The following is a 10,786-nucleotide window of genomic DNA, read 5'->3' as shown; positions in this document are numbered from 1 at the left end:
AAAAACTTCACAAATATATTGTTTTATTGTCATAGATTGAGCTTATACCAATGAACTTAATCTCGTTGCCTTTATGTTAATTTTGTTACAGGGTATAGTGTTTTCTATATAATTTCGTCCTTAGAAAGCTATTTTCTCTTAACATTGCAATAGCTCTCTATATTTTATTTATGAAGGTACTTCCCCTTTTTTTTTTGTTGCTTCCTGTTCGATGTGATATATAAAGTTTGAGATTAATGCTATTTTTTCTAAGGTAATTGTGAACCTATAGGTGAACGGAACTTATGATGATGGTTTAACCTTATTACCTTGGTTTAGGTTGATAATATGAAATCAAGGAAGCTGATTATCTTGAAAAACGGATACCATAGTTAACCACAAACACGTAAACTATTCAATATTATAATATTAAATCACGCATTTATCTAAAAGTTTTAGGTATGCTAAAAAAAGGTTAAGAAAAAAAGAAATATTTAAAGGGAAAACCTCGTTAGACAAATCTCAAGCAGCAATATTACCCGATTATGCATACAATTTCTTAGGGTTAATACAATCAAAAATCCTAAAATTGGTATATCAATGCCGCATTTACCATAAACTAATTTTCTTGTCACAAAAAATTTCAAATTGGTTCACTGTGCTACATTTACCCCAAATTATATTTAGTGTCACAAAAAATTCCAAATGAGCTGTTCTTTTTTGGACAGAAAACTAGCTGTTATAAGTGCTATGCAGGACATGGCCGTGCTCTGAGTTATGCTTGCCTTTTCAATTAGCTATATATTCATTTGCTTTTACAAACCGTTCTTGTGGGGCAATTCTAAGAATTTTTTTCATATATATATGTATGTATATAGATGTATATAGTCATCTTTTAAAATCATTTTGAAGCTAGTTTTAAGTAAAGATAGAATAAGCCTTTGTGTCATATGAAAACAGAGTACTCGAATCTCAGTCTCTTCCCGACACTCTTCCGTCTCGACTAATCAGATTGCCTTTCCTCTGAAACTTGCAAGCCTCCATTGTCGTTCATCCTCCTCCTCTTCCTCCTTCTTCCTCTTCATCTTCTTCACAAGCATCATCATCATCTCTATATGTAAACAGTGATATCACCCGCAACTACCTAAACGGCACAATTCCTATAGAATATAAAGTTTAAGAGAATCGAGAGAATTCTAAAGAAAAGATTTTATGCAACTGATACATTTACCATGCGCTGAGTACATGTATTTATACAAGAGAATACAAGCCGTTAGAATCAATCAAATTGAATTTACAATCCCTTGATCTTAGCATTTGCTTGTTATGTGAGATTCTTTCTTGACTTTAGCATTTGTGTAATTTGATTTGATCTTGATTCCTTGATTTGTGCCATTATTCTTAACTCGCCCCCGCAAGACGGCGCTTCCATCGAAGACGCCAATCTTGGGTCCCAAATAACTTAATCGAGGTTTGGATAATGGTTTTGTGAGGGCATCTGCAAGTTGATCCGTGGTTGAGATGTGGGAGACACGGAGAGCTCCACTTGCAACTAAATCACAAACGAAATGGTAATCTATGGCAATGTACTTCATTCGGGAGTGAAAGACCGGATTTGCACATACATATGTGGCACCGATGTTGTCATAGTACAGAGTGGGAGTGGTGATCGGTTGGATGCCAAGTTCGGCTAGTAGATTTCGGACCCATTGTAGTTCTGCTGTGGCAGTGGCAACGGCACTGTACTCGGCTTCGGTTGAAGACCAGACAATTGTGCGTTGTTTCCCGCTTTCTTTGCAATATTAAAATCCTTCAACACTTGATTGCCCTGCAGAATTAACAAGAATTTCAGTAAGAAAAGATCGTGATCTTGTCAGATTGTTGTGTGCAGCCCTGTCACACACCAAGTCATAATAACAATTTCCCAAGTCAAATTCCTCCACAAAAGATGACAACTCGGCGGAATAGACAAAATAAAAATAAAAATCAGGTGCCAAATTTCACTTCACTTACTTGTATCGATACATCGAATATACGTCTCCTGAGACTGCTAAATGTTTCATCTCTCGGAATATTGAATTTTGGCAAAATGGAGCCGCACTTTGTAACTTCCTTTCATCATGCAAAGGCCATAGTATCTGATTGACCAACGGGAAAGGCAAGCCATTTGGTAAAATTATGAGCCGATCACATTCATAGGAAATGGGTCATTAGCTGTGTAAGCGGCTTTATCATTTCCCATATAAACCCCGGTGCTACTGTAAGCCCACTTTTATGAAGAAGCAGAGAAAAGTGATGGCCCATTCGGACTGGTGTCCCTTCATATTGATTCCCCTCAAAAAGTCATTTTGGTTCCTCCACAATTGATAAACAAGGAATGGTTTGCAAGTTTCGTTGGATGACATTGCATAAGACACGATAGGGGACTAAAAGTAGCTCGACATTTTATGCTCAACAATAATTCAAACGTAGTAAAACTCACATTGTGCTTTCCCGCTGCAGGGTAGATCATTCTCCAAGCACCAGAGCTTAATGGGATAAGCCTGAAAGATTGTCAGTAATATAATGTTCACATGCAATTATCAACAAATCGTATAGCTCTTAGTCAAACAGACTTACGAGTTGTTTCCGTCAGATGAATAGCTGGAAACCAAATTACTGGAAAGCGACACAATGTGTTAGATAATACCTCTAGAAACGTGGCCACGAGACAAAACTATAAAATTTTTGCCTTAAGAGAGATGTGTATTGACTCACACTTGTGATTGCTGACAACTAATTGGAGAAGAACCGGAGAAATCGTTGTAAAATAAGTCGCTGCAGTTCATACCTTGACCTAGTTGGTGTGCATATTCACCTCCGTAAATAATATTAGTACAACATTGAAGAGTTACATATCAGATGCGAAACCATGAGTCTCATACTAAGAATTATGAGTCAAATCCTGCAATCTATGAAAATCGTATGGAAAACCAACAGCAAAAAACTGGATATTTTCATAGGAGACTAACAGAGATTCCTTTCTGCTTGTTACCCAACTGGATACTGCTCCACTAAGGGAGTTGTTTGTCAGAAACCTACATTCACAAATAAAAGTGATGTAACACTTGTCCAAAGAATTGTTTGAAGTCCAACTATATGAGGTGTATATAATACTACTGAGGAAGGAAAGTCAACTACATATTTGTTGAGACATTAGGAGTAGTCAAGAAAATCTGTAATTACATGTAATCCAGAGCTTGTCCCATCGTGTCAGGAACTTGATAAGTCAATCTGTTGACGCTCAGATTTCTACCCAAATATGAAAAAAAAAAAGGAGACGAATCAGATAGTTTTCTCATAAAAACTTGCAGAAGTACATGTAATTTGATCTTCAATTTGAGGCCTTTCTCATTCATTAAACAAATCTCTTCTCAAAAAATGGAATAATTTGCTGGGACAAGTCCAAAAATCTGTCGGTGCTTAATACCCGGTCCCTGGACTTCACAAAGAACAGAAGATATATCTTATGATCAAATGAAATATCCACCTCATTATAGCAACTTACAAAATTGTCAACCTTGTCCATTCCCCAATGTAATCTGGAATTGAGCCAGTAAGCAAGCAATTTCTCAGAATCCTAAGATGTGTAAACAATAGTTAGTGGTAATTTAGCTATAAAAAAAGAGACAAAACAAACACATCAATTATTTATGATATGGTGCTCAAAATGTTTTCATGTTCATACCCTGCAAATTAGGAAAATTTTACCTGGAACCTTTCAAATCAGATATTCTCCTGGAAGCATGTAAAACTAGTCCTTCACATAACATTAAGATCCATTCATCCTTTTTGTATTAAAACACAAGCTTACAATATTATAAAAGACGGATAACAGTCGCACAGGATTGAATGCTCACAACTCCATCAAGTTTGTCAACAAAGATATGCTTGAAGGAATAGGTCCCTCCATATATGTGCCTTGCATGTGGCTGAATTTTTTTTTTTTTTTTTGATAACAGAGGATCCGCCACCATTCCCCGGAGACGAGCCCGCACAGGTAATCGGGGCGCTTATACCTCGGGGGAGACTAGCCCAGCAATCCACCGCCAGGACCCTCCACTTAAATTACGGAATCGAGTAGGGATTCGAACCCAGAACCTCTCTGAGGAAAGGAAAGCGCCCACCAACTCGGCCATGCGCAGGTGAGTTGTCGCTGAAATTTTAATGCCGTAATATATGAATAACTTTCAAGTATCTCATAAATCATTAAAAAAAATATTTTTGGCCCTAATTGAGAAGGATTGGGATACACACAATCTTTAATCTTGGTCCAATTCCCGATAAAATCATGTATCTTTCTTGATAATGTGCTTCGATCTATATGACTGCAAGTGGTCTATAAGTAAGAATCCCTCGAAGGAAATTCAGTATATTAAGAAATGAAAAGTATTATGATGCTGCTTACAAATCGTGCAAGTTCTTCATATTGCCAATGGATTCAGGTATTGTTCCCGTGAAATTATTAGCAGACAAAAGGCTGCAAAGATTAAAAAAAAAAAACAATCTAGGAATTAGGAATACTAAAGGATCAAGTCTCAATGTATATGTCGCGACCTCCCCGAACCGGTCCCACCACCTAAGGGATTAGGCTAATGGATTACTAAGTTAAACCTAGCTCGAGCTCTCCCAAGCCCATACCAATTCGCGACTTGAGTTTAAGTTGTTAACATGCAAATCAATTTTATTTAGGAGTCGCCACTAATCGATTTTTGGTGGGTCGATTAGACACCCAAGTAAAGCACGGGAGAAATGCTTTACTTCTACGAACCAGAGATTCAATGGGTACGGGGACTTGATTACACTAATTGACTAATTAGTGCCCTTTCGGTACCTAATCTTGTTCAATTTCACCACCTAACGTGTTCACACTAATCGGGAGTCTCAAAAATTCATTCCTAACCAAGTTAAGGGAGGCAACAATCACTACATGAACCTAACATGCGTAATCAATCACATGCAAGGTTAAATTAAACGCACAATTCAAGTGTGTGAACCAAGCAACGTGTGGTCGAATATGGCACTAATCACACAATAGGGCCAAAAAAATCAAATCCAAAGTCCAAATATATTTTCTGATTTTTCGAAATTTTTTTTGAATTTTTTTTGAATTTTTTGAATTTTTTTTTGTAAATTTAATTAAAATTTTAAAAAAAAGATTTTAAAATTTTTCGATTTTTTTTATAAATAAAATAACATAAAACAGACCGGGTCGGATCTCCACATCCGACCCGGATAAAAAAAATAAAAAAAAATTAAAGTTTTTTTTAAAAAAATTAAAAATTAAAATAAAAAATAATATTAAAAATAATATAAAACGGATCCGGGTCGGATCTCCACATCCGACCCGGACCGGGACTGACCCGGGCGCGCATGCCCATGTCCACGACCAGACCAGGTTCATTTGTTGAGCCCGGTCCGACAAATTTAAAAGAAAGAAAAGGGTCCAGCCCGAATTTTTATTTACAAAAACAATAAAGGCCCAAAGCCCACTGAAAATAAAAAGACAAAACAAGACAATTTAGCCCAAATTCCAATTTCGGCCCACCCACGAAAGGCCCAAGACCTAATGAAACCCACTCTAATTCTGAAATAAAAAAAAGGCCCAAAACCTAATAAAAACATAATACCAAGCCCAACACCCACAAAACCCTACCCGGTTGTGACCCACGAACCCGACCCGGTCACCGGTCGCTGACCCGACTCGCCCAAAACCCTAGTGCCCGATTCCCGACCCGACTTGCTCGAACGCCGGCCGCCGCTCCGACGTGGAGCGAATGCTCGGCCTTCATGGCCGAGACCTTTCCGGCTGCCGCCCGTGCGCATCGCCACCCCGACGAGGAGTGGCGAAAGTTCTTTGCCCGCGATGGCTGTCCGGACCGCCGCCACGAGCCGCTTCCTTCCGCGTCGCCACCGCGGCGACCGGTGACTGAAACCGAACCGACCGAGCCCCGACGAGGGGATGGCCGGCCACGAATCGGCTGAGCCCCGACGAGGGACTGGCCAAAATGAGCTCCCTGCTCGTGCGTCGCCCCCCTCTTGCGGACCTTCATCGTTTGCCGACGACAAGCCAGCTCGGTTGACTGCAAGGAGGCGGACTGATCTCCTGCCCTGGTTCGAGAATGCATCACGTACAGAGGAAAACAACGCACGGACCTCACTCAGGCAAAACATCAAACAGCTGGAGCGCGCGACGAAAACGGGAAATTTCGGACTCGATCGAGGCTCGAAACGGGCCAAAATCGTCAACACAAGACAATACACAGACAAGCAGGCCCGAGGTGTCACTGGCCGGAACTCGCGCGAGCCGGACGGCCGCGAGCTCCGGCCAGTGAACCCGAGAACAGAAGCAAAAACAGGGGAGGGGGTGCCGTTGCGGCGCTCCCTATCCGGCTTGGGGGGCGGCGAACGACGGCGAACTTGATGGATCGGACTACGTCCGGTCGCCTCGCACGCCCCCAAGCCGGAATCCTCGGGAAATTACCCCGAATCAAACCGAACAAGAAAACCCGACGAAGCTCGGAGCCGGGACCTACCGCGAGAATCGTCGGAGCTTCGCCGGCCGCGGTTGAGGCGCGACGGTCATCGACGGGAGCCCGCTTGGCCTCGAATTTCTCTCGCCAACACTCTCGGCCTCACTCTCTCCCTCGGATCTCTCCCGGTTTTCTCTCTCTCCCCTATCTCCCTCCGGACCCCCCTGGCTTTAAGGACAGCCAACGGCGCGAAGCCGGCCAGCAGGCGCGCATGGCCCTGCCACCGCCAGCCTGCCTCGGCCGGCCTGCTCCCGACCCGAAGATTGCGCCGGCGTCCCCCGCGCCCCTCTGGTCTCTGTTCTCTGTGGCGTTCTGCCACTGTTCTTCCCCCGTACACTTCAGAAATGTTGACTGGGGAGGGGGAGCTGAACAGTGCGCGGGCCGGGCCGTGGGAAATGGGCCGGCCCGCGCGAAAATGGAAAGGGGAACACGGGCCGCGCGCAGTAAAAGAAAAACAAGGAAAAAGAATGGGCCGACGAACCCGGCCCGGAAATATTTTTTTTTTTTTTAATGAATATGTCCTAATAGGCCATATTAATGCAAATGTGCCTAATGTCTATATGCCATGGAATTTAATAAAAGTATTTTTGGCTTAGGGGTTAAAAATTAAACCTTAATTTTTATGCGATAAAACCTTAAATGATTTGGGCAAAATTTAGGTGTCAACAGTATAAAGGTACAAAACATAGAACAAAGTGTATTTTCATCTCCCTAGACACAGAGACTTTGTTCCAATTTAAGCAGCAAGATTAGAGTCAAATCTTTTATTTCATAATCTTGTTATTAAGAGAGCTCTCGAACATTAAGAAAGGACTTTTGAGATGTGTAATCCAGGCAAAAGTGTGCCACTTAATGTACTTCAATTTACTTACAGTCTCCTTAAGCGGCTCAAGTTTCCAATGTTTGGATCAAGAGCGCCTTCAAGCAGATTGTCCTCTAATACGCTAGCATAGACATAAATTTATCACCGTCAGGTCTAACACATTCTCAATGCAAAGGTATATGGTTTATAGCAAAGTCTTACAGCTCCTCCAGCGTGCTGATTTTGCCAATTTCCTTGGGAATGCCACTCATGCGATTTCCAAGTGCTGAACTGAAGCACCAAAGTGAAAACAAAAAGATGCATCTTTTTTTAAGAACTCCTAATTAAATTGTGATAATGATACCTGATGTACGATAAGATTAACTTACATAATGGTAAGTGGTATCCGAGTAAGAGTTGTGGGGAGTGATCTACTAATGTAGTTACGAGTGGGGTCTCTGCTTGCAAAGAACACTCGCTTTAAAACTTTTACAATTATCAAGCAATAGTTTTCCAAACTTCCGACAAATCAGTTGATTTCCCACAATTGCTAAGATTCTCAGACAGAGACGTTGTTGAGAAAATTGATAACCAGGTGCTTGAGAAAGATAAATCAAGTATTACGGAAGACATTGTCAATAATAAGATAAGGTGGAACAAGAATAGTCTTCACCCAACTCATAGCATGCTTTTCTGTGATTTCCCATGGCCCATCGGTCACATTCAAGTTCTTTGGCCTAACTACCTTCCAGATGGAAAGATCTCATGCAGTCAAGTCTAACTTACATTTCTGTTAGGTAAGTGAGGTTGCCGAATTCATCAGGAAAAATCCCTGTTAAATTAAGTCCCTTCAGCTGGCTGCAAAACAAAGAAGTATAGGTGAATTGCAATTGATGCACGTGAAGGAAGGATACCAAGAGAAACAAAATAGAAAAAAAAACACTGTCGGTTCATACATACATCCTCGTGACATGGCAAAGTGTGTCGTTAATGAAGGAACAGTTGCAAGTCACGTTGCTTATCATTCCCGAAGGCAAGGTCGTCAGGTTTAGACCTATACCCTCATTGCATGCTGTAGCAGTTACATTCCAATATTTGTTTTGCAATTTCGTGGCGATTGTTTTTAGTGTATCAACTACAAGCACAAACCAGAAGTTGAAAATTAGTTAGTAGTATCCATTGATGGAGATATAAAAGGGACTTGAAAGGAACAACTGAACAAGTGCACTAGCGGGTGCTAGTGAGTCGATTTAAGTTTTGAGTTGTTTCAAGTCTCAAATGCCCGTTTGATTTGGATTTGACCCCGGTTGTTGGAGATGATTAGGGCTTCTCCAGGATAATTTCCTATGTTAGATATATTTTAATAATTATGTTGATTATTAGTATCTCTCAAGATTGCTCGCATATTTCACGTATATTGCACATATATTTTCGATATCTTGATTGAGATATTATTTATCTAATAAAGTGTTATTATTTCGCAAGCAAGCCAATTAGGCGGCTTGCTGTTTCCCCTTCGATTCTCGACCTTTCACGCATCGTTTTGAGAAGCCAACAACACCATTAGACTCGCAGTTCTCAAACTAGCTAGATTTGGAAGTTTCGCCACAATCAGCCGCCAAAAACTGCCTCAAACTAGCTAGATTTGGAAGTTTCGCTGCAAACAGCTGCCGAAAGCTACCTCATCTACCATGTCTCAATAGCTACTGGACGCTATTTGACTTGATTTTAACCTTGACTTTGAGGGGATGTTGGAGATAATTAGGGCTTCTCTAGGATAATTTTCCATGTTAAGAGATATTTTAATAATTATGTTGATTATTATTATCTCTAAAGATTGCACATATATTGCACATATATCTCCCTTTAATTGTGCATATCTTGATTGAAATATTATCTTAGAATAATAATCTAATAAATCCTATAAATATGCTAATGTATTATTCATTAATATACACATCGAAATCTAGAGAAAATAACTCAATTTCTCACTTCCGCATTATTATTTGTTAACTCTGGTAATCCTAGCCCCTAGGCATACAAGCTCTTGTAATTACTTATTTTACGTGACATGTTTTGTGCATAAGCACATAATGATTTGGCGCCAGGGAAGGTAGCGCCCCTTGGTTTAGATGATTAAAATTGGCTCGACCTCAAGTAAGAAAGGCTTATTCAATCTCGGGACTGTAGAGCAACGTGTGAGTCCGGACATTGCATCATATTTACTTGATTCAATTAAAAACTAAGTGCTTATACAAGCTGCATGTATGGAAAGATGAGCTTGCAAGATAAAGTAATCAGTGATCAAGATAGAGCCATTTCAATATAAAATGTCAATACCACCATCCATATTAGTATAATAAAGTCCGGACAGTGCAAGATAAGATATAGTTATCGATGATTAAAGATAAGAGTACTTGGAAAGGATTCGATAATCTAATTATCGAAGTAGGTTTTGTAGATTGAGAGACGGGAGATGAAAATTATGCTTAAATTTTCTCATAAAAGTAAAACTTTAGAGCGGCCGCAGCTCCCGTCGGCCGCCTCGGTCCCTGCTCTGTCGGCTAGCGAGAGTTTTCAGAAAAGGGAAACGTGAGTGCAGAAGAAATATCTCCCGCACTTCGACCAGAAACAAAATCGCGAAGTGAAAAAGGGGAGGAGGAATGTGATAGAAGCTCCAAACTTTATAGCTCAATCTGCAGACCTCAACCGAGGAGAGCCAGAGGGAGATTGAGGACCAGAGTTCACAAAGCAATTATCCCAAAAACAGAGGGCCAAAAGGAAGAACTACTTAACTGCCATTAAAGGAAAGGTTTTAGTCATTCTCGCGTACCTTCATCTTGTGGCAAGAGTCGAGCATCACGCTTGAAGACTGCAGAGCCAATCACGACAAGAACAACGCAGACAACCACTCTGGAAACGGAACCCAGAGGCAACACCATCGTTAACTTCCGTTGCTTCCCCCGCGCGCGCCACACTCCGACCCAAACTCCGACCTCGATCCCCTCAAAAAACCATCCGCAGCGCAAAACGACGCAGAAATGCTCCCTCGACCACGACCAAAGCAGCGCAAAGAGACGCAGGAAAGGAGCGACTGTTGGAGCGCTTTGTACAGAGAGAGCTACAGCGTTGCCGTTGGAAGGAAAGGCTGAACGAAAGATTATCGACAAAAAGGATACAACGTGAATTGATGAAAATCAGTGATCATATCATATTCCGTGGATATCTTGCCTTCGTAAAAATGCTCACGTTTTTTGGAAAGTTCATAATTCTTCTGCATTTGTTAAGTTTTAAACTGTGTGACAGGCTGTTTTCTATATTTTATTGTGAATGGATGATAATTTATCAAATGACTAAATATAGAAAACTCGTAATTCTCAAAATATAATTCTTTTCTGCATTATGTACAATCGAGTTCCAAATGTTTTCCCTT

At 40.8% G+C, this 10,786-nt stretch overlaps 1 pseudogene; it reads right to left on the bottom strand.

Moving 5' to 3' along the window:
* Positions 1-1,669: 1,669 nt before the first annotated feature.
* Positions 1,670-10,415, bottom strand: LOC115668506 (probable LRR receptor-like serine/threonine-protein kinase At1g53430; annotated as a pseudogene).
* Between the last annotated feature and the right edge of the window lie 371 nt (positions 10,416-10,786).

Source organism: Syzygium oleosum, unplaced genomic scaffold (assembly GCF_021117445.2).
Source record: "Syzygium oleosum isolate NSW1041296 unplaced genomic scaffold, Sole_v2.1 Sole_v2.13, whole genome shotgun sequence".
Lineage (NCBI taxonomy): Eukaryota > Viridiplantae > Streptophyta > Magnoliopsida > Myrtales > Myrtaceae > Syzygium > Syzygium oleosum.
Note: the sequence above shows the minus strand (reverse complement) of the source record. Positions and strands in the feature narration are given on the sequence as shown.